The sequence below is a fragment of the Lonchura striata genome, chromosome 33 (genome assembly GCF_046129695.1).
Source record: "Lonchura striata isolate bLonStr1 chromosome 33, bLonStr1.mat, whole genome shotgun sequence".
In the NCBI taxonomy this organism is placed as follows: Eukaryota; Metazoa; Chordata; class Aves; order Passeriformes; family Estrildidae; genus Lonchura; species Lonchura striata.
The window spans coordinates 5345843-5373133 of record NC_134635.1 but is presented as its reverse complement, the minus strand read 5'-3'; positions in this window follow the sequence as shown (position 1 = coordinate 5373133).

Sequence of the window (27291 nt, the reverse complement as noted above, 5' to 3'; positions counted from 1 at the left end):
AGTTTGTAGGGCTCCCTTGGGTGTATCAGGGCAGCACAAGTTTGAGGTGGGGACAACTTCGGTGTGGGGTCCATCCTTCGATATAAGGATTTTTTGCAGTCAGGGCCAGGGCCCCCTGGGCACATCCTTTTTCCATTTTCCCTGGGAAAGAAAACTCAGCAGTCCAGGTTCCTGATGTCAGTTTGTAGGGCTCCCTTGGGTCTATCAGGGCAGCACAAGTTTGAGGTGGGGACAACTTCGGTGTGGGCTCCATCCTTCGATATAAGGATTTTTTTGTAGTGAGGCCCCAGCCCAGGACCAGGGACCCCTGGGCACATCCTTTTTCCATTTTCCCTGGGAAAGAAAACTCAGCAGTCCAGGTTCCTGATGTCAGTTTGTAGGGCTCCCTTGGGTCTATCAGGGCAGCACAAGTTTGAGGTGGGGACAACTTCGGTGTGGGGTGCATCCTTCTATATATGGATTTTTTGCAGTCAGTGCTAGGGGCCCCTGGGCACATCCTTTTTCCATTTTCCCTGGGAAAGAAAACTCAGCAGTCCAGGTTCCTGATGTCAGTTTGTAGGGCTCCCTTGGGTCTATCAGGGCAGCACAAGTTTGAGGTGGGGACAACTTTGGTGTGGGCTCCATCCTTCGATATAAGGATTTTTTGAAGTGAGGCCCCAGCCCAGGACCAGGGACCCCTGGGCACATCCTTTTTCCATTTTCCCTGGGAAAGAAAACTCAGCAGTCCAGGTTCCTGATGTCAGTTTGTAGGGCTCCCTTGGGTGTATCAGGGCAGCACAAGTTTGAGGTGGGGACAACTTCGGTGTGGGGTCCATCCTTCGATATAAGGATTTTTTGCAGTCAGGGCCAGGGCCCCCTGGGCACATGCTTTTTCCATTTTCCCTGGGAAAGAAAACTCAGCAGTCCAGGTTCCTGATGTCAGTTTGTAGGGCTCCCTTGGGTCTATCAGGGCAGCACAAGTTTGAGGTGGGGACATCTTCGGTGTGGGGTCCATCCTTCGATATAAGGATTTTTTGCAGTGAGGTCCCAGCCCAGGGCCAGGGGCCCCTGGGCACATCCTTTTTCCATTTTCCCTGGAAAAGAAAACTAAGCAGTCCAGGTTCCTGATGTCACTTTGTAGGGCTCCCTTGGGTGTATCAGGGCAGCACAAGTTTGAGGTGGGGACAAATTCAGTGTGGGCTCCATCCTTCGATATAAGGATTTTTTGCAGTCAGGGCCAGGGGCCCCTTGGCACATCCTTTTTCCATTTTCCCTGGGAAAGAAAACTCAGCAGTCCAGGTTCCTGATGTCAGTTTGTAGGGCTCCCTTGGGTCTATCAGGGCAGCACAAGTTTGAGGTGGGACATCTTCGGTGTGGGGTCCATCCTTCGATATAAGGATTTTTTGCAGTGAGGCTCCAGCCCAGGGCCAGGGGACCCTGGGCACATCCTTTTTCCATTTTCCCTGGGAAAGAAAACTCAGCAGTCCAGGTTCCTGATGTCAGTTTGTAGGGTTCCCTTGGGTGTATCAGGGCAGCACAAGTTTGAGTTGGGGACAACTTCGGTGTGGGGTCCATCCTTCGATATAAGGATTTTTTGCAGTCAGGGCCAGGGGCCCCTGGGCACATCCTTTTTCCATTTTCCCTGGGAAAGAAAACTCAGCAGTCCAGGTTCCTGATGTCAGTTTGTAGGGCTCCCTTGGGTCTATCAGGGCAGCACAAGTTTGAGGTGGGGACAACTTCGGTGTGGGGTCCATCCTTCGATATAAGGAGTGTTTGCAGTCAGGGCCAGGGGCACCTGGGCACATCCTTTTTCCATTTTCCCTGGGAAAGAAAACTCAGCAGTCCAGGTTCCTGATGTCAGTTTGTAGGGCTCCCTTGGGTCTATCAGGGTAGCACAAGTTTGAGGTGGGGACATCTTCGGTGTGGGGTCCATCCTTCGATATAAGGATTTTTTGCAGTGAGGCCCCAGCCCAGGGCCAGGGGCCCCTGGGCACATCCTTTTTCCATTTTCCCTGGGAAAGAAAACTCAGCAGTCCAGGTTCCTGATGTCAGTTTGTAGGGCTCCCTTGGGTCTATCAGGGCAGCACAAGTTTGAGGTGGTCACAACTTCGGTGTGGGCTCCATCCTTCGATATAAGGATTTTTTGCAGTCAGGGCCAGGGGCCCCTGGGCACATCCTTTTTCCATTTTCCCTGGGAAAGAAAACTCAGCAGTCCAGGTTCCTGATGTCAGTTTGTAGGGTTCCCTTGGATGTATCAGGGAAGCACAAGTTTGAGGTGGGGTCAACTTTGGTGTGGGGTCCATCCTTCGATATAAGGATTCTTTGCAGTCAGGGCCAGGGGCCCCTGGGCACATCCTTTTTCCATTTTCCCTGGGAAAGAAAACTCAGCAGTCCAGGTTCCTGATGTCAGTTTGTAGGGCTCCCTTGGGTCTATCAGGGCAGCACAAGTTTGAGTTGGGGACAACTTTGGTGTGGGGTCCATCCTTCGATATAAGGATTCTTTGCAGTCAGGGCCCAACCCGGGGACAGGGGCCCCTGGGCACATCCTTTTTCCATTTTCCCTGGGAAAGAAAACTCAGCAGTCCAGGTTCCTGATGTCAGTTTGTAGGGCTCCCTTGGGTGTATCAGGGCAGCACAAGTTTGAGGTGGGGACAACTTCGGTGTGGGCTCCATCCTTCGATATAAGGATTTTTTGCAGTCAGGGCCAGGGCCCCCTGGGCACATCCTTTTTCCATTTTCCCTGGGAAAGAAAACTCAGCAGTCCAGGTTCCTGATGTCAGTTTGTAGGGCTCCCTTGGGTCTATCAGGGCAGCACAAGTTTGAGGTGGGGACAACTTCGGTGTGGGCTCCATCCTTCGATATAAGGATTTTTTGGAGTGAGGCCCCAGCCCAGGACCAGGGACCCCTGGGCACATCCTTTTTCCATTTTCCCTGGGAAAGAAAACTCAGCAGTCCAGGTTCCTGATGTCAGTTTGTAGGGCTCCCTTGGGTCTATCAGGGCAGCACAAGTTTGAGGTGGGGACAACTTTGGTGTGGGGTCCATCCTTCGATATAAGGATTTTTTGCAGTCAGGGCCAGGGGCCCCTGGGCACATCCTTTTTCCATTTTCCCTGGGAAAGAAAACTCAGCAGTCCAGGTTCCTGATGTCAGTTTGTAGGGCTCCCTTGGGTCTATCAGGGCAGCACAAGTTTGAGGTGGGGACAACTTTGGTGTGGGGTCCATCCTTCGATATATGGATTCTTTGCAGTCAGGGCCCAACCCAGGGCCAGGGGCCCCTGGGCACATCCTTTTTCCATTTTCCCTGGGAAAGAAAACTCAGCAGTCCAGGTTCCTGATGTCAGTTTGTAGGGCTCCCTTGGATCTATCAGGGCAGCGCAAGTTTGAGGTGGGGACAACTTCGGTGTGGGGTCCATCCTTCGATATAATGATTTTTTGAAGTCAGGGCCAGGGGCCCCTGGGCACATCCTTTTTCCATTTTCCCTGGGAAAGAAAACTCAGCAGTCCAGGTTCCCGATGTCACTTTGTAGGGCTCCCTTGGGTCTATCAGGGCAGCACAAGTTTGAGGTGGGGACAACTTCGGTGTGGGGTCCATCCTTCGATATAAGGATTTTTTGAAGTGAGGCCCCAGCCCAGGACCAGGGACCCCTGGGCACATCCTTTTTCCATTTTCCCTGGGAAAGAAAACTCAGCAGTCCAGGTTCCTGATGTCAGTTTGTAGGGCTCCCTTGGGTGTATCAGGGCAGCACAAGTTTGAGGTGGGGACAACTTCGGTGTGGGCTCCATCCTTCGATATAAGGATTTTTTGCAGTCAGGGCCAGGGCCCCCTGGGCACATCCTTTTTCCATTTTCCCTGGGAAAGAAAACTCAGCAGTCCAGGTTCCTGATGTCAGTTTGTAGGGCTCCCTTGGGTCTATCAGGGCAGGACAAGTTTGAGGTGGGGACAACTTCGGTGTGGGCTCCATCCTTCGATATAAGGATTTTTTGTAGTGAGGCCCCAGCCCAGGACCAGGGACCCCTGGGCACATCCTTTTTCCATTTTCCCTGGGAAAGAAAACTCAGCAGTCCAGGTTCCTGATGTCAGTTTGTAGGGCTCCCTTGGGTCTATCAGGGCAGCACAAGTTTGAGGTGGGGACAACTTCGGTGTGGGCTCCATCCTTCGATATAAGGATATTTTGTAGTGAGGCCCCAGCCCAGGACCAGGGACCCCTGGGCACATCCTTTTTCCATTTTCCCTGGGAAAGAAAACTCAGCAGTCCAGGTTCCTGATGTCAGTTTGTAGGGCTCCCTTGGGTCTATCAGTGCAGCACAAGTTTGAGGTGGGGACAACTTCGGTGTGGGGTGCATCCTTCTATATATGGATTTTTTGCAGTCAGTGCTAGGGGCCCCTGGGCACATCCTTTTTCCATTTTCCCTGGGAAAGAAAACTCAGCAGTCCAGGTTCCTGATGTCAGTTTGTAGGGCTCCCTTGGGTCTATCAGGGCAGCACAAGTTTGAGGTGGGGACAACTTCGGTGTGGGCTCCATCCTTCGATATAAGGATTTTTTGCAGTCAGGGCCAGGGGCCCCTGGGCCCATCCTTTTTCCATTTTCCCTGGGAAAGAAAACTCAGCAGTCCAGGTTCGTGATGTCAGTTTGTAGGGCTCCCTTGGGTCTATCAGGGCAGCACAAGTTTGAGGTGGGGACAACTTTGGTGTGGGCTCCATCCTTCGATATAAGGATTTTTTGAAGTGAGGCCCCAGCCCAGGACCAGGGACCCCTGGGCACATCCTTTTTCCATTTTCCCTGGGAAAGCAAACTCAGCAGTCCAGGTTCCTGATGTCAGTTTGTAGGGCTCCCTTGGGTGTATCAGGGCAGCACAAGTTTGAGGTGGGGACAACTTCGGTGTGGGGTCCATCCTTCGATATAAGGATTTTTTGCAGTCAGGGCCAGGGCCCCCTGGGCACATCCTTTTTCCATTTTCCCTGGGAAAGAAAACTCAGCAGTCCAGGTTCCTGATGTCAGTTTGTAGGGCTCCCTTGGGTCTATCAGGGCAGCACAAGTTTGAGGTGGGGACAACTTCGGTGTGGGCTCCATCCTTCGAAATAAGGATATTTTGTAGTGAGGCCCCAGCCCAGGATCAGGGACCCCTGGGCACATCCTTTTTCCATTTTCCCTGGGAAAGAAAACTCAGCAGTCCAGGTTCCTGATGTCAGTTTGTAGGGCTCCCTTGGGTCTATCAGGGCAGCACAAGTTTGAGGTGGAGAACACTTTGGTGTTGGGTCCATCCTTCGATATATGGATTCTTTGCAGTCAGGGCCACGGGTCCCTGGGCACATCCTTTTTCCATTTTCCCTGGGAAAGAAATCTCAGCAGTCCAGGTTCCTGATGTCAGTTTGTAGGGCTCCCTTGGGTCTATCAGGGCAGCACAAGTTTGAGGTGGGGACAACTTCGGTGTGGGGTCCATCCTTCGATATATGTATTTTTTGCACTGAGGCCCCAGCCCAGGACGAGGGGCCCCTGGGCACATCCTTTTTCCATTTTCCCTGGGAAAGAAAACTCAGCAGTCCAGGTTCCTGATGTCACTTTGTAGGGCTCCCTTGGGTCTATCAGGGCAGCACAAGTTTGAGGTGGGGACAACTTCGGTGTGGGGTCCATCCTTCGATATAAAGATTTTTTGCAGTCAGGGCCAGGGTCCCCTGGGCACATCCTTTTTCCATTTTCCCTGGGAAAGAAAACTCAGCAGTCCAGGTTCCTGATGTCAGTTTGTAGGGCTCCCTTGGGTCTATCAGGGCAGCACAAGTTTGAGGTGGGGACAACTTCGGTGTGGGCTCCATCCTTCGATATAAGGATTTTTTGCAGTCAGGGCCAGGGGCCCCTGGGAACATCCTTTTTCCATTTTCCCTGGGAAAGAAAACTCAGCAGTCCAGGTTCCTGATGTCAGTTTGTAGGGCTCCCTTGGGTCTATCAGGGCAGCACAAGTTTGAGGTGGGGACAACTTTGGTGTTGGCTCCATCCTTCGATATATGGATTTTTTGAAGTGAGGCCCCAGCCCAGGACCAGGGACCCCTGGGCACATCCTTTTTCCATTTTCCCTGGGAAAGAAAACTCAGCAGTCCAGGTTCCTGATGTCAGTTTGTAGGGCTCCCTTGGGTGTATCAGGGCAGCACAAGTTTGAGGTGGGGACAACTTCGGTGTGGGGTCCATCCTTCGATATAAGGATTTTTTGCAGTCAGGGCCAGGGCCCCCTGGGCACATCCTTTTTCCATTTTCCCTGGGAAAGAAAACTCAGCAGTCCAGGTTCCTGATGTCAGTTTGTAGGGCTCCCTTGGGTCTATCAGGGCAGCACAAGTTTGAGGTGGGGACAACTTCGGTGTGGGGTCCATCCTTCGATATAAGGATTTTTTGCAGTCAGGGCCAGGGGCCCCTGGGCATATCCTTTTTCCATTTTCCCTGGGAAAGAAAACTCAGCAGTCCAGGTTCCTGATGTCAGTTTGTAGGGCTCCCTTGGGTCTATCAGTGCAGCACAAGTTTGAGGTGGGGACAACTTCGGTGTGGGGTGCATCCTTCGATATAAGGATTTTTTGCAGTCAGGGCCAGGGGCCCCTGGGCACATCCTTTTTCCATTTCCCTGGGAAAGAAAACTCAGCAGTCCAGGTTCCTGATGTCAGTTTGTAGGGCTCCCTTGGGTCTATCAGGGCAGCGCAAGTTTGAGGTGGGGACAACTTCGGTGTGGGGCCCATCCTTCGATATAAGGATTTTTTGCAGTCAGGGCCAGGGGCCCCTGGGCACATCCTTTTTCCATTTTCCCTGGGAAAGAAAACTCAGAAGTCCAGGTTCCTGATGTCAGTTTGTAGGGCTCCCTTGGGTCTATCAGGGCAGCACAAGTTTGAGGTGGGGACAACTTTGGTGTGGGCTCCATCCTTCGATATAAGGATTTTTTGTAGTGAGGCCCCAGCCCAGGACCAGGGACCCCTGGGCACATCCTTTTTCCATTTTCCCTGGGAAAGAAAACTCAGCAGTCCAGGTTCCTGATGTCAGTTTGTAGGGTTCCCTTGGGTGTATCAGGGCAGCACAAGTTTGAGGTGGCAACAACTTCGGTGTGGGGTCCATCCTTCGATATAAGGATTTTTTGCAGTCAGGGCCAGGGGCCCCTGGGCACATCCATTTTCCATTTTCCCTGGGAAAGAAAACTCAGCAGTCCAGGTTCCTGATGTCAGTTTGTAGGGCTCCCTTGGGTCTATCAGTGCAGCACAAGTTTGAGGTGGGGACAACTTCGGTGTGGGCTCCATCCTTCGATATAAGGATATTTTGTAGTGAGGCCCCAGCCCAGGACCAGGGACCCCTGGGCACATCCTTTTTCCATTTTCCCTGGGAAAGAAAACTCAGCAGTCCAGGTTCCTGATGTCAGTTTGTAGGGCTCCCTTGGGTCTATCAGGGCAGCACAAGTTTGATGTGGGGACAACTTTGGTGTGGGCTCCATCCTTCGATATAAGGATTTTTTGCAGTCAGGGCCAGGGGCCCCTGGGCACATCCTTTTTCCATTTTCCCTGGGAAAGAAAACTCAGCAGTCCAGGTTCCTGATGTCAGTTTGTAGGGCTCCCTTGGGTCTATCAGGGCAGCACAAGTTTGAGGTGTGGACAACTTCGGTGTGGGGTCCATCCTTCGATATAAGGATTTTTTGCAGTCAGAGCCAGGGGCCCCTGGGCACATCCTTTTTCCATTTTCCCTGGGAAAGAAAACTCAGCAGTCCAGGTTCCTGATGTCAGTTTGTAGGGCTCCCTTGGGTCTATCAGTGCAGCACAAGTTTGAGGTGGGGACAACTTCGGTGTGGGGTGCATCCTTCTATATATGGATTTTTTGCAGTCAGTGCTAGGGGCCCCTGGGCACATCCTTTTTCCATTTTCCCTGGGAAAGAAAACTCAGCAGTCCAGGTTCCTGATGTCAGTTTGTAGGGCTCCCTTGGGTCTATCAGGGCAGCACAAGTTTGAGGTGGGGAGAGCTTCGGTGTGGGCTCCATCCTTCGATATAAGGATTTTTTGTAGTGAGGTCCCAGCCCAGGACCAGGGACCCCTGGGCACATCCTTTTTCCATTTTCCCTGGGAAAGAAAACTCAGCAGTCCAGGTTCCTGATGTCAGTTTGTAGGGCTCCCTTGGGTCTATCAGTGCAGCACAAGTTTGAGGTGGGGACAACTTCGGTGTGGGGTGCATCCTTCGATATAAGGATTTTTTGCAGTCAGGGCCAGGGGCCCCTGGGCACATCCTTTTTCCATTTCCCTGGGAAAGAAAACTCAGCAGTCCAGGTTCCTGATGTCAGTTTGTAGGGCTCCCTTGGGTCTATCAGGGCAGCGCAAGTTTGAGGTGGGGACAACTTCGGTGTGGGGCCCATCCTTCGATATAAGGATTTTTTGCAGTCAGGGCCAGGGGCCCCTGGGCACATCCTTTTTCCATTTTCCCTGGGAAAGAAAACTCAGAAGTCCAGGTTCCTGATGTCAGTTTGTAGGGCTCCCTTGGGTCTATCAGGGCAGCACAAGTTTGAGGTGGGGACAACTTTGGTGTGGGCTCCATCCTTCGATATAAGGATTTTTTGTAGTGAGGCCCCAGCCCAGGACCAGGGACCCCTGGGCACATCCTTTTTCCATTTTCCCTGGGAAAGAAAACTCAGCAGTCCAGGTTCCTGATGTCAGTTTGTAGGGTTCCCTTGGGTGTATCAGGGCAGCACAAGTTTGAGGTGGCAACAACTTCGGTGTGGGGTCCATCCTTCGATATAAGGATTTTTTGCAGTCAGGGCCAGGGGCCCCTGGGCACATCCTTTTTCCATTTTCCCTGGGAAAGAAAACTCAGCAGTCCAGGTTCCTGATGTCAGTTTGTAGGGCTCCCTTGGGTCTATCAGGGCAGCACAAGTTTGAGGTGGGGAGAGCTTCGGTGTGGGGTCCATCCTTCGATATAAGGATTTTTGCAGTGAGGGGCAGGGGCCCCTGGGCACATCCTTTTTCCATTTTCCCTGGGAAAGAAAACTCAGCAGTCCAGGTTCCTGATGTCAGTTTGTAGAGCTCCCTTGGGTCTATCAGGGCAGCACAAGTTTGAGGTGGGGACAACTTCGGTGTGGGGTGCATCCTTCGATATAAGGATTTTTTGCAGTCAGGGCCAGGGGCCCCAGGGCACATCCTTTTTCCATTTTCCCTGGGAAAGAAAACTCAGCAGTCCAGGTTCCTGATGTCAGTTTGTAGGGCTCCCTTGGGTCTATCAGGGCAGCACAAGTTTGAGGGGGGGAGAGCTTCGGTGTGGGGTCCATCCTTCGATATAAGGATTTTTGCAGTGAGGGGCAGGGGCCCCTGGGCACATCCTTTTTCCATTTTCCCTGGGAAAGAAAACTCAGCAGTCCAGGTTCCTGATGTCAGTTTGTAGGGCTCCCTTGGGTCTATCAGGGCAGCACAAGTTTGAGGTGGGGACAACTTCGGTGTGGGGTCCATCCTTCGATATAAGGATTTCTTGTAGTGAGGTCCCTACCCAAGGCCAGCGGCCCGTGGGCACAACCTTTTTCCATTTTCCCTGGGAAAGAAAACTCAGCAGTCCAGGTTCCTGATGTCAGTTTGTAGGGCTCCCTTGGGTCTATCAGGGCAGCACAAGTTTGAGGTGGGGACAACTTTGGTGTGGGGTCCATCCTTCGATATAGGATTCTTTGCAGTAAGAACCAGGGGCCCCCGGGCACAACCTTTTTCCATTTTCCCTGGGAAAGAAAACTCAGCAGTCCAGGTTCCTGATGTCAGTTTGTAGGGCTCCCTTGGGTCTATCAGGGCAGCACAAGTTTGAGGTGGGGACAACTTCGGTGTGGGGTCCATCCTTCGATATAAGGATTTTTTGCAGTCAGGGCCAGGGGCCCCTGGGCACATCCTTTTTCCATTTTCCCTGGGAAAGAAAACTCAGCAGTCCAGGTTCCTGATGTCAGTTTGTAGGGCTCCCTTGGGTCTATCAGGGCAGCGCAAGTTTGAGGTGGGGACAACTTCGGTGTGGGGTCCATCCTTCGATATAAGGATATTTTGCAGTCAGGGCCAGGGGCCCCTGGGCACATCCTTTTTCCATTTTCCCTGGGAAAGAAAACTCAGCAGTCCAGGTTCCTGATGTCAGTTTGTAGGGCTCCCTTGGGTCTATCAGGGCAGCACAAGTTTGAGGTGGGGACAACTTCGGTGTGGGCTCCATCCTTCGATATAAGGATTTTTTGTAGTGAGGCCCCAGCCCAGGACCAGGGACCCCTGGGCACATCCTTTTTCCATTTTCCCTGGGAAAGAAAACTCAGCAGTCCAGGTTCCTGATGTCAGTTTGTAGGGCTCCCTTGGGTCTATCAGGGCAGCACAATTTTGAGGTGGGGACAACTTTGGTGTGGGGATCCATCCTTCGATATAAGGATTTTTTGCAGTGAGGCCCCAGCCCAGGGCCAGGGGCCCCTGGGCACATCCTTTTTCCATTTTCCCTGGGAAAGAAAACTCAGCAGTCCAGGTTCCTGATGTCAGTTTGTAGGGCTCCCTTGGGTCTATCAGGGCAGCACAAGTTTGAGGTGGGGAGAACTTCGGTGTGGGGTCCATCCTTCGATATAAGGATTTTTTGCAGTCAGGGCCAGGGGCCCCTGGGCATATCCTTTTTCCATTTTCCCTGGGAAAGAAAACTCAGCAGTCCAGGTTCCTGATGTCAGTTTGTAGGGCTCCCTTGGGTCTATCAGGGCAGCACAAGTTTGAGGTGGGGACAACTTCGGTGTGGGGTCCATCCTTCGATATAAGGAATTCTTGAAGTGAGGTCCCTGCCCAAGGCCAGCCGCCCCTGGGCACAACCTTTTTCCATTTTCCCTGGGAAAGAAAACTCAGCAGTCCAGGTTCCTGATGTCAGTTTGTAGGGCTCCCTTGGGTCTATCAGGGCAGCACAAGTTTGAGGAGGGGACAACTTGGATGTGTGCTCCATTCTTCGATATAAGGATATTTTGTAGTGAGGCCCCAGCCCAGGACCAGGGACCCCTGGGCACATCCTTTTTCCATTTTCCCTGGGAAAGAAAACTCAGCAGTCCAGGTTCCTGATGTCAGTTTGTAGGGCTCCCTTGGGTCTATCAGGGCAGCACAAGTTTGAGGTGGGGACAACTTCGGTGTGGGGTCCATCCTTCGATATAAGGATTTTTTGCAGTCAGGGCCAGGGGCCCCTGGGCACATCCTTTTTCCATTTTCCCTGGGAAAGAAAACTCAGCAGTCCAGGTTCCTGATGTCAGTTTGTAGGGCTCCCTTGGGTCTATCAGGGCAGCACAAGTTTGAGGTGGGGACAACTTCGGTGTGGGGTCCATCCTTCGATATAAGGATTTTTTGTAGTGAGGCCCCAGCCCAGGACCAGGGACCCCTGGGCACATCCTTTTTCCATTTTCCCTGGGAAAGAAAACTCAGCAGTCCAGGTTCCTGATGTCAGTTTGTAGGGCTCCCTTGGGTCTATCAGGGTAGCACAAGTTTGAGGTGGGGACAACTTCGGTGTGGGGTCCATCCTTCGATATAAGGATTTTTTGCAGTCAGGGCCAGGGGCCCCTGGGCACATCCTTTTTCCATTTTCCCTGGGAAAGAAAACTCAGCAGTCCAGGTTCCTGATGTCAGTTTGTAGGGCTCCCTTCGGTCTATCAGGGCAGCACAAGTTTGAGGTGGAGAACACTTTGGTGTTGGGTCCATCCTTCGATATAAGGATTCTTTGCAGTCAGGGCCAGGGGTCCCTGGGCACATCCTTTTTCCATTTTCCCTGGGAAAGAAAACTCAGCAGTCCAGGTTCCTGATGTCAGTTTGTAGGGCTCCCTTGGGTCTATCAGGGCAGCGCAAGTTTGAGGTGGGGACAACTTCGGTGTGGGGTCCATCCTTCGATATAATGATTTTTTGAAGTCAGAGCCAGGGGATCCTGGGCACATCCTTTTTCCATTTTCCCTGGGAAAGAAAACTCAGCAGTCCAGGTTCCTGATGTCAGTTTGTAGGGCACCCTTGGGTCTATCAGGGCAGCACAAGTTTGAGGTGGGGACAACTTCGGTGTGGGGTCCATCCTTCGATATAAGGATTTTTTGCAGTCAGGGCCAGGGGCCCCTGGGCATATCCTTTTTCCATTTTCCCTGGGAAAGAAAACTCAGCAGTCCAGGTTCCTGATGTCAGTTTGTAGGGCTCCCTTGGGTCTATCAGTGCAGCACAAGTTTGAGGTGGGGACAACTTCGGTGTGGGGTGCATCCTTCGATATAAGGATTTTTTGCAGTCAGGGCCAGGGGCCCCTGGGCACATCCTTTTTCCATTTTCCCTGGGAAAGAAAACTCAGCAGTCCAGGTTCCTGATGTCAGTTTGTAGGGCTCCCTTGGGTCTATCAGGGCAGCACAAGTTTGAGGTGGGGACAACTTCGGTGTGGGCTCCATCCTTCGATATAAGGATTTTTTGTAGTGAGGCCCCAGCCCAGGACCAGGGACCCCTGGGCACATCCTTTTTCAATTTTCCCTGGGAAAGAAAACTCAGCAGTCCAGGTTCCTGATGTCAGTTTGTAGGGCTCCCTTCGGTCTATCAGGGCAGCACAAGTTTGAGGTGGAGAACACTTTGGTGTTGGGTCCATCCTTCGATATAAGGATTCTTTGCAGTCAGGGCCAGGGGTCCCTGGGCACATCCTTTTTCCTTTTTCCCTGGGAAAGAAAACTCAGCAGTCCAGGTTCCTGATGTCAGTTTGTAGGGCTCCCTTGGGTCTATCAGGGCAGCACAAGTTTGAGGTGGGGACAACTTTGGTGTGGGGATCCATCCTTCGATATAAGGATTTTTTGCAGTGAGGCCCCAGCCCAGGGCCAGGGGCCCCTGGCACATCCTTTTTCCATTTTCCCTGGGAAAGAAAACTCAGCAGTCCAGGTTCCTGATGTCAGTTTGTAGGGCTCCCTTGGGTCTATCAGGGCAGCACAAGTTTGAGGTGGGGACAACTTCGGTGTGGGGTGCATCCTTCGATATAAGGATTTTTTGCAGTCAGCGCCAGGGGCCCCTGGGCATATCCTTTTTCCATTTTCCCTGGGAAAGAAAACTCAGCAGTCCAGGTTCCTGATGTCAGTTTGTAGGGCTCCCTTGGGTGTATCAGGGCAGCACAAGTTTGAGGTGGGGACAACTTCGGTGTGGGGTCCATCCTTCGATATAAGGATTTTTTGCAGTCAGGGCCAGGGGCCCCTGGGCACATCCTTTTTCCATTTTCCCTGGGAAAGAAAACTCAGCAGTCCAGGTTCCTGATGTCAGTTTGTAAGGCTCCCTTGGGTCTATCAGGGCAGCGCAATTTTGAGGTGGGGACAACTTCGGTGTGGGGTCCATCCTTCGATATAATGATTTTTTGAAGTCAGGGCCAGGGGCCCCTGGGCACATCCTTTTTCCATTTTCCCTGGGAAAGAAAACTCAGCAGTCCAGGTTCCTGATGTCAGTTTGTAGGGCTCCCTTGGGTCTATCAGGGCAGCACAAGTTTGAGGTGGGGACAACTTCGGTGTGGGGTCCATCCTTCGATATAAGGATTTTTTGCAGTCAGGGCCAGGGGCCCCTGGGCATATCCTTTTTCCATTTTCCCTGGGAAAGAAAACTCAGCAGTCCAGGTTCCTGATGTCAGTTTGTAGGGCTCCCTTGGGTCTATCAGTGCAGCACAAGTTTGAGGTGGGGACAACTTCGGTGTGGGGTGCATCCTTCTATATATGGATTTTTTGTAGTCAGTGCTAGGGGCCCCTGGGCACATCCTTTTTCCATTTTCCCTGGGAAAGAAAACTCAGCAGTCCAGGTTCCTGATGTCAGTTTGTAGGGCTCCCTGGGGTCTATCAGGGCAGCACAAGTTTGAGGTGGGGACAACTTCGGTGTGGGGTCCATCCTTCGATATAAGGATTTTTTGCAGTCAGGGCCAGGGGCCCCTGGGCACATCCTTTTTCCATTTTCCCTGGGAAAGAAAACTCAGCAGTCCAGGTTCCTGATGTCAGTTTGTAGGGCTCCCTTGGGTCTATCAGGGCAGCACAAGTTTGATGTGGGGACAACTTCGGTGTGGGCTCCATCCTTCGATATAAGTATTTTTTGCACTGAGGCCCCAGCCCAGGACCAGGGGCCCCTGGGCACATCCTTTTTCCATTTTCCCTGGGAAAGAAAACTCAGCAGTCCAGGTTCCTGATGTCAGTTTGTAGGGCTCCCTTGGGTCTATCAGGGCAGCGCAAGTTTGAGCTGGGGACAACTTCAGTGTGGGGTGCATCCTTCTATATATGGATATTTTGCAGTCAGTGCTAGGGGCCCCTGGGCACATCCTTTTTCCATTTTCCCTGGGAAAGAAAACTCAGCAGTCCAGGTTCCTGATGTCAGTTTGTAGGGTTCCCTTGGGTGTATCAGGGCAGCACAAGTTTGAGGTGGCAACAACTTCGGTGTGGGCTCCATCCTTCGATATAAGGATTTTTTGCAGTCAGGGCCAGGGGCCCCTGGGCACATCCTTTTTCCATTTTCCCTGGGAAAGAAAACTCAGCAGTCCAGGTTCCTGATGTCAGTTTGTAGGGCTCCCTTGGGTCTATCAGTGCAGCACAAGTTTGAGGTGGGGACAACTTCGTTGTGGGGTGCATCCTTCTATATATGGATTTTTGCAGTCAGTGCTAGGGGCCCCTGGGCACATCCTTTTTCCATTTTCCCTGGGAAAGAAAACTCAGCAGTCCAGGTTCCTGATGTCAGTTTGTAGGGCTCCCTTGGGTCTATCAGGGCAGCACAAGTTTGAGGTGGGGACAACTTCGGTGTGGGGTCCTTCCTTCGATATAAGGATTTTTTGCAGTCAGGGCCAGGGCCCCCTGGGCACATCCTTTTTCCATTTTCCCTGGGAAAGAAAACTCAGCAGTCCAGGTTCCTGATGTCAGTTTGTAGGGCTCCCTTGGGTCTATCAGGGCAGCACAAGTTTGATGTGGGGACAACTTTGGTGTGGGCTCCATTCTTCGATATAAGGATTTTTTGCAGTCAGGGCCAGGGGCCCCTGGGCACATCCTTTTTCCATTTTCCCTGGGAAAGAAAACTCAGCAGTCCAGGTTCCTGATGTCAGTTTGTATGGCTCCCTTGGGTCTATCAGAACAGCACAAGTTTGTGGTGGAGAACACTTTGGTGTTGGGTCCATCCTTCGATATAAGGATTCTTTGCAATGAGGTCCCTACCCAGGTCCAGGGGCCCCTGGGCACATCATTTGGCCATTTACCCTGGGAAAGAAAACTCAGCAGTCCAGGTTCCTGATGTCAGTATGTAGGGCTCCCTTGGGTCTTTCAGGGCAGCACAAGTTTGAGGTGGGGACAACTTCGGTGTGGGGTCCATCCTTCGATATAAGGATTCTTTCCAGTCAGAACCAGGGGCACCCGGGCACAACCTTTTTCCATTTTCCCTGGGAAAGAAAACTCAGCAGTCCAGGTTCCTGATGTCAGTTTGTAGGGCTCCCTTGGGTCTATCAGGGCAGCACAAGTTTGAGGTGGGGACAACTTCGGTGTGGGGTCCATCCTTCGATATAAGGATTTTTTGCAGTCAGGGCCAAGGGCCCCCGGGCACAACCTTTGGCCATTTTCCCTGGGAAAGAAAACTCAGCAGTCCAGGTTCCTGATGTCAATTTGTAGGGCTCCCTTGGGTGTATCAGGGCAGCACAAGTTTGAGGTGGGGACAACTTCGGTGTGGGGTCCATCCTTCGATATAAGGATTCTTTGCAATGAGGTCCCTACCCAGGTCCAGGGGCCCCGGGGCACATCATTTGGCCATTTTCCCTGGGAAAGAAAACTCAGCAGTCCAGGTTCCTGATGTAAGTTTGTAGGGCTCCCTTGGGTGTATCAGGGCAGCACAAGTTTGAGGTGGGGAGAGCTTCGGTGTGGGGTCCATCCTTCGATATAAGGATTTTTTGCAGTGAGGTCCCTGCCCAGGCCCGGGGCCCCTGGGCACATCCTTTTTCCATTTTCCCTGGGAAAGAAAACTCAGCAGTCCAGGTTCCTGATGTCAGTTTGTAGGGCTCCCTTGGGTCTATCAGGGCAGCACAAGTTTGAGGTGGGGACAACTTCGGTGTGGGGTCCATCCTTCGATATAAGGATTTCTTGTAGTGAAGTCCCTGCACAAGGCCAGCCGCCCCTGGGCACAACCTTTTTCCATTTTCCCTGGGAAAGAAAACTCAGCAGTCCAGGTTCCTGATGTCAGTTTGTAGGGCTCCCTTGGGTCTATCAGGGCAGCACAAGTTTGAGGTGGGGACAACTTCGGTGTGGGGTCCATCCTTCGATATAAGGATTTTTTGCAGTCAGGGCCAGGGGCCCCTGGGCACATCCTTTTTCCATTTTCCCTGGGAAAGAAAACTCAGCAGTCCAGGTTCCTGATGTCAGTTTGTAGGGCTCCCTTGGGTGTATCAGGGCAGCACAAGTTTGAGGTGGGGACAACTTCGGTGTGGGGTCCATCCTTCGATATAAGGATTCTTTGCAATGAGGTCCCTACCCAGGTCCAGGGGCCCCGGGGCACATCATTTGGCCATTTTCCCTGGGAAAGAAAACTCAGCAGTCCAGGTTCCTGATGTAAGTTTGTAGGGCTCCCTTGGGTCTATCAGGGCAGCACAAGTTTGAGGTGGGGAGAGCTTCGGTGTGGGGTCCATCCTTCGATATAAGGATTTTTTGCAGTGAGGTCCCTGCCCAGGCCCGGGGCCCCTGGGCACATCCTTTTTCCATTTTCCCTGGGAAAGAAAACTCAGCAGTCCAGGTTCCTGATGTCAGTTTGTAGGGCTCCCTTGGGTCTATCAGGGCAGCACAAGTTTGAGGTGGGGACAACTTCGGTGTGGGGTCCATCCTTCGATATAAGGATTTCTTGTAGTGAGGTCCCTGCACAAGGCCAGCCGCCCCTGGGCACAACCTTTTTCCATTTTCCCTGGGAAAGAAAACTCAGCAGTCCAGGTTCCTGATGTCAGTTTGTAGGGCTCCCTTGGGTCTATCAGGGCAGCACAAGTTTGAGGTGCGGACAACTTCGGTGTGGGGTCCATCCTTCGATATAAGGATTCTTTGCAGTCAGGGCCAGGGGCCCCCGGGCACATCCTTTTTCCATTTTCCCTGGGAAAGAAAACTCAGCAGTCCAGGTTCCTGATGTCAGTTTGTAGGGCTCCCTTGGGTCTATCAGGGCAGCACAAGTTTGAGGTGGGGACAACTTTGGTGTGGGGTCCATCCTTCGATATAGGATTCTTTGCAGTAAAAACCAGGGGCCCCCGGGCACAAACTTTTAACATTTTCCCTGGGAAAGAAAACTCAGCAGTCCAGGTTCCTGATGTCAGTTTGTAGGGCTCCCTTGGGTCTATCAGGGCAGCACAAGTTTGAGGTGGGGACAACTTCGGTGTGGGGTCCATCCTTCGATATAAGGATTTCTTGTAGTGAGTTCCCTGCCCAAGGCCAGCCGTCCCTGGGCACAACCTTTTTCCATTTTCCCTGGGAAAGAAAACTCAGCAGTCCAGGTTCCTGATGTCAGTTTGTAGGGCTCCCTTGGGTCTATCAGGGCAGCACAAGTTTGAGGTGCGGACAACTTCGGTGTGGGGTCCATCCTTCGATATAAGGATTCTTTGCAGTGAGGTCCCTGCACAAGGCCAGCCGCCCCTGGGCACATCCTTTTTCCATTTTCCCTGGGAAAGAAAACTCAGCAGTCCAGGTTCCTGATGTCAGTTTGTAGGGCTCCCTTGGGTGTATCTGGGCAGCGCAAGTTTGAGGTGGGGAGAACTTTGGTGTGGGGTCCATCCTTCGATATAAGGATTTTTTGCAGTGAGGTCCCTGCCCAGGCCCGGGGCCCCTGGGCACATCCTTTTTCCATTTTCCCTGGGAAAGAAAACTCAGCAGTCCAGGTTCCTGATGTCAGTTTGTAGGGCTCCCTTGGGTCTATCAGGGCAGCACAAGTTTGAGGTGGGGACAACTTCGGTGTGGGGTCCATCCTTCGATATAAGGATTTCTTGTAGTGAGGTCCCTGCACAAGGCCAGCCGCCCCTGGGCACAACCTTTTTCCATTTTCCCTGGGAAAGAAAACTCAGCAGTCCAGGTTCCTGATGTCAGTTTGTAGGGCTCCCTTGGGTCTATCAGGGCAGCACAAGTTTGAGGTGGGGACAACTTCGGTGTGGGGTCCATCCTTCGATATAAGGATTCTTTGCAGTCTGGGGCAGGGGCCCCAGGGCACAACCTTTTTCCATTTTCCCTGGGAAAGAAAACTCAGCAGTCCAGGTTCCTGATGTCAGTTTGTAGGGCTCCCTTGGGTGTATCAGGGCAGCACAAGTTTGAGGTGGGGACAACTTCGGTGTGGGGTCCATCCTTCGATATAAGGATTTTTTGCAGTGAGGTCCCTACCCAGGGCCAGGGCCCCTGGGCACACCCTTTTTCCATTTTCCCTGGGAAAGAAAACTCAGCAGTCCAGGTTCCTGATGTCAGTTTGTAGGGCTCCCTTGGGTCTATCAGGGCAGCACAAGTTTGAGGTGCGGACAACTTCGGTGTGGGGTCCATCCTTCGATATAAGGATTCTTTGCAGTCAGGGCCAGGGGCCCCCAGGCACATCCTTTGGCAGTTTTCCCTGGGAAAGAAAACTCAGCAGTCCAGGTTCCTGATGTCAGTTTGTAGGGCTCCCTTGGGTCTATCAGGGCAGCACAAGTTTGAGGTGGGGACAACTTTGGTGTGGGGTCCATCGTTCGATATAGGATTCTTTGCAGTAAAAACCAGGGGCCCCCGGGCACAACCTTTTAACATTTTCCCTGGGAAAGAAAACTCAGCAGTCCAGGTTCCTGATGTCAGTTTGTAGGGCTCCCTTGGGTCTATCAGGGCAGCACAAGTTTGAGGTGGGGACAACTTCGGTGTGGGGTCCATCCTTCGATATAAGGATTTCTTGTAGTGAGTTCCCTGCCCAAGGCCAGCCGTCCCTGGGCACAACCTTTTTCCATTTTCCCTGGGAAAGAAAACTCAGCAGTCCAGGTTCCTGATGTCAGTTTGTAGGGCTCCCTTGGGTCTATCAGTGCAGCACAAGTTTGAGGTGGGGACAACTTTGGTGTGGGGTCCATCCTTCGATATAAGGATTCTTTGCAGTGAGGTCCCAGCCCAGGGCTGGGGCCCCTGGGCACGTCCTTTTTCCATTTTCCCTGGGAAAGAAAACTCAGCAGTCCAGGTTCCTGATGTCAGTTTGTAGGGCTCCCTTGGGTCTATCAGGGCAGCACAAGTTTGAGGTGGGGACAACTTCGGTGTGGGGTCCATCCTTCAATATAAGGATTTTTTGCAGTCAGGGCCAGGGGCCCCTGGGCACATCCTTTTTCCATTTTCCCTGGGAAAGAAAACTCAGCCGTCCAGGTTCCTGATGTCAGTTTGTAGGGCTCCCTTGGGTCTATCAGGGCAGCACAAGTTTGAGGTGGGGACAACTTCGGTGTGGGGTCCATCCTTCGATATAAGGATTTCTTGTAGTGAGGTCCCTGCCCAAGGCCAGCGGCCCGTGGGCACAACCTTTTTCCATTTTCCCTGGGAAAGAAAACTCAGCAGTCCAGGTTCCTGATGTCAGTTTGTAGGGCTCCCTTGGGTCTATCAGGGCAGCACAAGTTTGAGGTGGGGAGAACTTCGGTGTGGGGTGCATCCTTCGATATAAGGATTTTTTGCAGTCAGGGCCAGGGGCCCCAGGGCACATCCTTTTTCCATTTTCCCTGGGAAAGAAAACTCAGCAGTCCAGGTTCCTGATGTCAGTTTGTAGGGCTCCCTTGGGTCTATCAGGGCAGCACAAGTTTGAGGTGGGGACAACTTCGGTGTGGGGTCCATCCTTCGATATAAGGATTTTTTGCAGTCAGGGCCAAGGGCCCCCGGGCACAACCTTTGGCCATTTTCCCTGGGAAAGAAAACTCAGCAGTCCAGGTTCCTGATGTCAATTTGTAGGGCTCCCTTGGGTGTATCAGGGCAGCACAAGTTTGAGGTGGGGACAACTTCGGTGTGGGGTCCATCCTTCGATATAAGGATTCTTTGCAATGAGGTCCCTACCCAGGTCCAGGGGCCCCGGGGCACATCATTTGGCCATTTTCCCTGGGAAAGAAAACTCAGCAGTCCAGGTTCCTGATGTAAGTTTGTAGGGCTCCCTTGGGTGTATCAGGGCAGCACAAGTTTGAGGTGGGGAGAGCTTCGGTGTGGGGTCCATCCTTCGATATAAGGATTTTTTGCAGTGAGGTCCCTGGCCAGGCCCGGGGCCCCTGGGCACATCCTTTTTCCATTTTCCCTGGGAAAGAAAACTCAGCAGTCCAGGTTCCTGATGTCAGTTTGTAGGGCTCCCTTGGGTCTATCAGGGCAGCACAAGTTTGAGGTGGGGACAACTTCGGTGTGGGGTCCATCCTTCGATATAAGGATTTCTTGTAGTGAGGTCCCTGCACAAGGCCAGCCGCCCCTGGGCACAACCTTTTTCCATTTTCCCTGGGAAAGAAAACTCAGCAGTCCAGGTTCCTGATGTCAGTTTGTAGGGCTCCCTTGGGTCTATCAGGGCAGCACAAGTTTGAGGTGGGGACAACTTCGGTGTGGGGTCCATCCTTCGATATAAGGATTCTTTGCAGTCTGGGGCTGGGGCCCCAGGGCACAACCTTTTTCCATTTTCCCTGGGAAAGAAAACTCAGCAGTCCAGGTTCCTGATGTCAGTTTGTAGGGCTCCCTTGGGTGTATCAGGGCAGCACAAGTTTGAGGTGGGGACAACTTCGGTGTGGGGTCCATCCTTCGATATAAGGATTTTTTGCAGTGAGGTCCCTACCCAGGGCCAGGGCCCCTGGGCACACCCTTTTTCCATTTTCCCTGGGAAAGAAAACTCAGCAGTCCAGGTTCCTGATGTCAGTTTGTAGGGCTCCCTTGGGTCTATCAGGGCAGCACAAGTTTGAGGTGCGGACAACTTCGGTGTGGGGTCCATCCTTCGATATAAGGATTCTTTGCAGTCAGGGCCAGGGGCCCCCGGGCACATCCTTTTTCCATTTTCCCTGGGAAAGAAAACTCAGCAGTCCAGGTTCCTGATGTCAGTTTGTAGGGCTCCCTTGGGTCTATCAGGGCAGCACAAGTTTGAGGTGGGGACAACTTTGGTGTGGGGTCCATCCTTCGATATAGGATTCTTTGCAGTAAAAACCAGGGGCCCCCGGGCACAACCTTTTAACATTTTCCCTGGGAAAGAAAACTCAGCAGTCCAGGTTCCTGATGTCAGTTTGTAGGGCTCCCTTGGGTCTATCAGGGCAGCACAAGTTTGAGGTGGGGACAACTTCGGTGTGGGGTCCATCCTTCGATATAAGGATTTCTTGTAGTGAGGTCCCTGCCCAAGGCCAGCCGTCCCTGGGCACAACCTTTTTCCATTTTCCCTGGGAAAGAAAACTCAGCAGTCCAGGTTCCTGATGTCAGTTTGTAGGGCTCCCTTGGGTCTATCAGGGCAGCACAAGTTTGAGGTGCGGACAACTTCGGTGTGGGCTCCATCCTTCGATATAAGTATTTTTTGCACTGAGGCCCCAGCCCAGGGCCAGGGGCCCCTGGGCACATCCTTTTTCCATTTTCCCTGGGAAAGAAAACTCAGCAGTCCAGGTTCCTGATGTCAGTTTATAGGGCTCCCTTGGGTCTATCAGGGCAGCACAAGTTTGAGGTGGGGACAACTTTGGTGTGGGGTCCATCCTTCGATATAAGGATTCTTTGCAGTCAGGGCCAGGGGCCCCTGGGCACATCCTTTTTCCATTTTCCCTGGGAAAGAAAACTCAGCAGTCCAGGTTCCTGATGTCAGTTTGTAGGGCTCCCTTGGGTGTATCAGGGCAGCACAAGTTTGAGGTGGGGACAACTTCGGTGTGGGGTCCATCCTTCGATATAAGGATTCTTTGCAGTCAGGCCCAGCCCAGGGCCTGGGGCCCCTGGGCACATCCTTTTTCCATTTTCCCTGGGAAAGAAAACTCAGCAGTCCAGGTTCCTGATGTCACTTTGTAGGGTTCCCTTGGGTCTATCAGGGCAGCACAAGTTTGAGGTGGGGACAACTTCGGTGTGGGGTCCATCCTTCGATATAAGGATTTTTTGCAGTCAGGGCCAGGGGCCCCTGGGCACATCCTTTTTCCATTTTCCCTGGGAAAGAAAACTCAGCAGTCCAGGTTCCTGATGTCAGTTTGTAGGGCTCCCTTGGGTCTATCAGTGCAGCACAAGTTTGAGGTGGGGACAACTTTGGTGTGGGGTCCATCCTTCGATATAAGGATTCTTTGCAGTGAGGTCCCAGCCCAGGGCCGGGGCCCCTGGGCACGTCCTTTTTCCATTTTCCCTGGGAAAGAAAACTCAGCAGTCCAGGTTCCTGATGTCACTTTGTAGGGCTCCCTTGGGTCTATCAGGGCAGCACAAGTTGGAGGTGGGGACAACTTCGGTGTGGGGTCCATCCTTCGATATAAGGATTTTTTGCAGTCAGGGCCAGGGGCCCCTGGGCACAACCTTTTTCCATTTTCCCTGGGAAAGAAAACTCAGCAGTCCAGGTTCCTGATGTCAGTTTGTAGGGCTCCCTTGGGTCTATCAGGGCAGCACAAGTTTGAGGTGGGGACAACTTCGGTGTGGGGTCCATCCTTCGATATAAGGATTCTTTGCAGTCAGGCCAAGCCCACTGCCGGGGGCCCCTGGGCACACCCTTTTTCCATTTTCCCTGGGAAAGAAAACTCAGCAGTCCAGGTTCCTGATGTCAGTTTGTAGGGCTCCCTTGGGTCTATCAGGGCAGCACAATTTTGAGGTGGGGACAACTTCGGTGTGGGGTCCATCCTTCGATATAAGGATTCTTTGCAGTCAGGCCCAGCCCAGGGCCGGGGGCCCCTGGGCACATCCTTTTTCCATTTTCCCTGGGAAAGAAAACTCAGCAGTCCAGGTTCCTGATGTCAGTTTGTAGGGCTCCCTTGGGTCTATCAGGGCAGCACAAGTTTGAGGTGGGGACAACTTCGGTGTGGGGTCCATCCTTCGATATAAGGATTTTTTGCAGTCAGGGCCAGGGGCCCCTGGGCACATCCTTTTTCCATTTTCCCTGGGAAAGAAAACTCAGCAGTCCAGGTTCCTGATGTCAGTTTGTAGGGCTCCCTTGGGTCTATCAGGGCAGCACAAGTTTGAGGTGTGGACAACTTCGGTGTGGGGTCCATCCTTTGATATATGGATTCTTTGCAGTCAGGGCCAGGGGCCCCTTGGGCACATCCTTTTTCCATTTTCCCTGGGAAAGAAAACTCAGCAGTCCAGGTTCCTGATGTCAGTTTGTAGGGTTCCCTTGGGTCTATCAGGGCAGCACAAGTTTGAGGTGGGGACAACTTCGGTGTGGGGTCCATCCTTCGATATAAGGATTTTTTGCAGTCAGCGCCAGGGGCCCCTGGGCACATCCTTTTTCCATTTTCCCTGGGAAAGAAAACTCAGCAGTCCAGGTTCCTGATGTCAGTTTGTAGGGCTCCCTTGGGTCTATCAGGGCAGCACAAGTTTGAGGTGGGGACAACTTCGGTGTGGGGTCCATCCTTCGATATAAGGATTCTTTACAGTGAGGTCCCAGCCCAGGGCCAGGGGCCCCTGGGCACGTCCTTTTTCCATTTTCCCTGGGAAAGAAAACTCAGCAGTCCAGGTTCCTGATGTCAGTTTGTAGGGCTCCCTTGGGTCTATCAGGGCAGCACAAGTTTGAGGTGGGGACAACTTCGGTGTGGGGTCCATCCTTCGATATAAGGATTCTTTGCAGTCAGGCCCAGCCCAGGGCCGGGGGCCCCTGGGAACATCCTTTTTCCATTTTCCCTGGGAAAGAAAACTCAGCAGTCCAGGTTCCTGATGTCAGTTTGTAGGGCTCCCTTAGGTCTATCAGGGCAGCACAAGTTTGAGGTGGGGACAACTTCGGTGTGGGGTCCATCCTTCGATATAAGGATTCTTTGCAGTCAGGGCCAGGGGCCCCTGGGCACATCCTTTTTCCATTTTCCCTGGGAAAGAAAACTCAGCAGTCCAGGTTCCTGATGTCAGTTTGTAGGGCTCCCTTAGGTCTATCAGGGCAGCACAAGTTTGAGGTGGGGACAACTTCGGTGTGGGGTCCATCCTTCGATATAAGGATTCTTTGCAGTGAGGTCCCAGCCCAGGGCCAGGGGCCCCTGGGCACATCCTTTTTCCATTTTCCCTGGGAAAGAAAACTCAGCAGTCCAGGTTCCTGATGTCAGTTGGTAGGGCTCCCTTGGGTCTATCAGGGCAGCACAAGTTTGAGGTGGGGACAACTTCGGTGTGGGGTCCATCCTTCGATATAAGGATTTTTTGCAGTGAGGTCCCAGCCCAGGGCCAGGGGCCCCTGGGCACATCCTTTTTCCATTTTCCCTGGGAAAGAAAACTCAGCAGTCCAGGTTCCTGATGTCAGTTTGTAGGGCTCCCTTGGGTCTATCAGGGCAGCACAAGTTTGAGGTGGGGACAACTTCGGTGTGGGGTCCATCCTTCGATATAAGGATTTTTTGCAGTCAGGGCCAGTGGCCCCTTGGGCACATCCTTTTTCCATTTTCCCTGGGAAAGAAAACTCAGCAGTCCAGGTTCCTGATGTCAGTTTGTAGGGCTCCCTTGGGTCTATCAGGGCAGCACAAGTTTGAGGTGGGGACAACTTCGGTGTGGGATCCATCCTTCGATATAAGGATTCTTTGCAGTGAGGTCCCAGCCCAGGGCCAGGGGCCCCTGGGCACGTCCTTTTTCCATTTTCCCTGGGAAAGAAAACTCAGCAGTCCAGGTTCCTGATGTCACTTTGTAGGGCTCCCTTGGGTCTATCAGGGCAGCACAAGTTTGAGGTGGGGACAACTTCGGTGTGGGGTCCATTCTTCGATATAAGGATTCTTTGCAGTCAGGGCCAGGGGCCCCTGGGCACATCCTTTTTCCATTTTCCCTGGGAAAGAAAACTCAGCAGTCCAGGTTCCTGATGTCAGTTTGTAGGGCTCCCTTGGGTCTATCAGGGCAGCACAAGTTTGAGGTGGGGACAACTTTGGTGTGGGGTCCATCCTTCGATATAAGGATTCTTTGCAGTGAGGTCCCAGCCCAGGGCCAGAGGCCCCTGGGCACGTCCCTTTTTCTATTTTCCCTGGGAAAGAAAACTCAGCAGTCCAGGTTCCTGATGTCAGTTTGTAGGGCTCCCTTGGGTCTATCAGGGCAGCACAAGTTTGAGGTGGGGACAACTTCGGTGTGGGGTCCATCCTTCGATATAAGGATTTTTTGCAGTCAGGGCCAGGGGCCCCTGGGCACAACCATTTTCCATTTTCCCTGGGAAAGAAAACTCAGCAGTCCAGGTTCCTGATGTCAGTTTGTAGGGCTCCCTTGGGTCTATCAGGGCAGCACAAGTTTGAGGTGGGGACAACTTCGGTGTGGGGTCCATCCTTCGATATAAGGATTCTTTGCAGTGAGGATCCAGCCCAGGGCCAGGGGCCCCCGGGCACAAACTTTTTCCATTTTCCCTGGGAAAGAAAACTCAGCAGTCCAGGTTCCTGATGTCAGTTTGTAGGGCTCCCTTGGGTCTATCAGGGCAGCACAAGTTTGAGGTGGGGACAATTTCGGTGTGGGGTGCATCCTTCGATATAAGGATTTTTTGCAGTCAGGGCCAGGGGCCCCTGGGCACATCCTTTTTCCATTTTCCCTGGGAAAGAAAACTCAGCAGTCCAGGTTCCTGATGTCAGTTTGTAGGGCTCCCTTGGGTCTATCAGGGCAGCACAATTTTGAGGTGAGGACAACTTCGGTGTGGGGTCCATCCTTCGATATAAGGATTTTTTGCAGTCAGGGCCTGGGGCCCCTGGGCACAACCTTTTTCCATTTTCCCTGGGAAAGAAAACTCAGCAGTCCAGGTTCCTGATGTCAGTTTGTAGGGCTCCCTTGGGTCTATCAGGGCAGCACAAGTTTGAGGTGGGGACAACTTCGGTGTGGGGTCCATCCTTCGATATAAGGATTTTTTGCAGTCAGGGCCAGGGGCCCCTGGGCACAACCTTTTTCCATTTTCCCTGGGAAAGAAAACTCAGCAGTCCAGGTTCCTGATGTCAGTTTGTAGGGCTCCCTTGGGTCTATCAGGGCAGCACAAGTTTGAGGTGGGGACAATTTCGGTGTGGGGTGCATCCTTCGATATAAGGATTCTTTGCAGTCAGGGCCAGGGGCCCCTGGGCACATCCTTTTTCCATTTTCCCTGGGAAAGAAAACTCAGCAGTCCAGGTTCCTGATGTCAGTTTGTAGGGCTCCCTTGGGTCTATCAGGGCAGCACAATTTTGAGGTGGGGACAACTTCGGTGTGGGGTCCATCCTTCGATATAAGGATTTTTTGCAGTCAGGCCCAGCCCAGGGCCGAGGGCCCCTGGGCACATCCTTTTTCCATTTTCCCTGGGAAAGAAAACTCAGCAGTCCAGGTTCCTGATGTCAGTTTGTAGGGCTCCCTTGGGTCTATCAGGGCAGCACAAGTTTGAGGTGGGGACAACTTCGGTGTGGGGTCCATCCTTCGATATAAGGATTTTTTGCAGTCAGGGCCAGGGGCCCCTGGGCACAACCTTTTTCCATTTTCCCTGGGAAAGAAAACTCAGCAGTCCAGGTTCCTGATGTCAGTTTGTAGGGCTCCCTTGGGTCTATCAGGGCAGCACAAGTTTGAGGTGGGGACAATTTCGGTGTGGGTTGCATCCTTCGATATAAGGATTCTTTGCAGTCAGGGCCAGGGGCCCCTGGGCACATCCTTTTTCCATTTTCCCTGGGAAAGAAAACTCAGCAGTCCAGGTTCCTGATGTCAGTTTGTAGGGCTCCCTTGGGTGTATCAGGACAGCACAATTTTGAGGTGGGGACAACTTCGGTGTGGGGTCCATCCTTCGATATAAGGATTCTTTGCAGTCAGGCCCAGCCCAGGGCCGGGGGCCCCTGGGCACATCCTTTTTCCATTTTCCCTGGGAAAGAAAACTCAGCAGTCCAGGTTCCTGATGTCAGTTTGTAGGGCTCCCTTGGGTCTATCAGGGCAGCACAAGTTTGAGGTGGGGACAATTTCGGTGTGGGTTGCATCCTTCGATATAAGGATTCTTTGCAGTCAGGGCCAGGGGCCCCTGGGCACATCCTTTTTCCATTTTCCCTGGGAAAGAAAACTCAGCAGTCCAGGTTCCTGATGTCAGTTTGTAGGGCTCCCTTGGGTCTATCAGGGCAGCACAATTTTGAGGTGGGGACAACTTCGGTGTGGGGTCCATCCTTCGATATAAGGATTCTTTGCAGTCAGGCCCAGCCCAGGGCCGGGGGCCCCTGGGCACATCCTTTTTCCATTTTCCCTGGGAAAGAAAACTCAGCAGTCCAGGTTCCTGATGTCAGTTTGTAGGGCTCCCTTGGGTCTATCAGGGCAGCACAAGTTTGAGGTGGGGACAACTTCGGT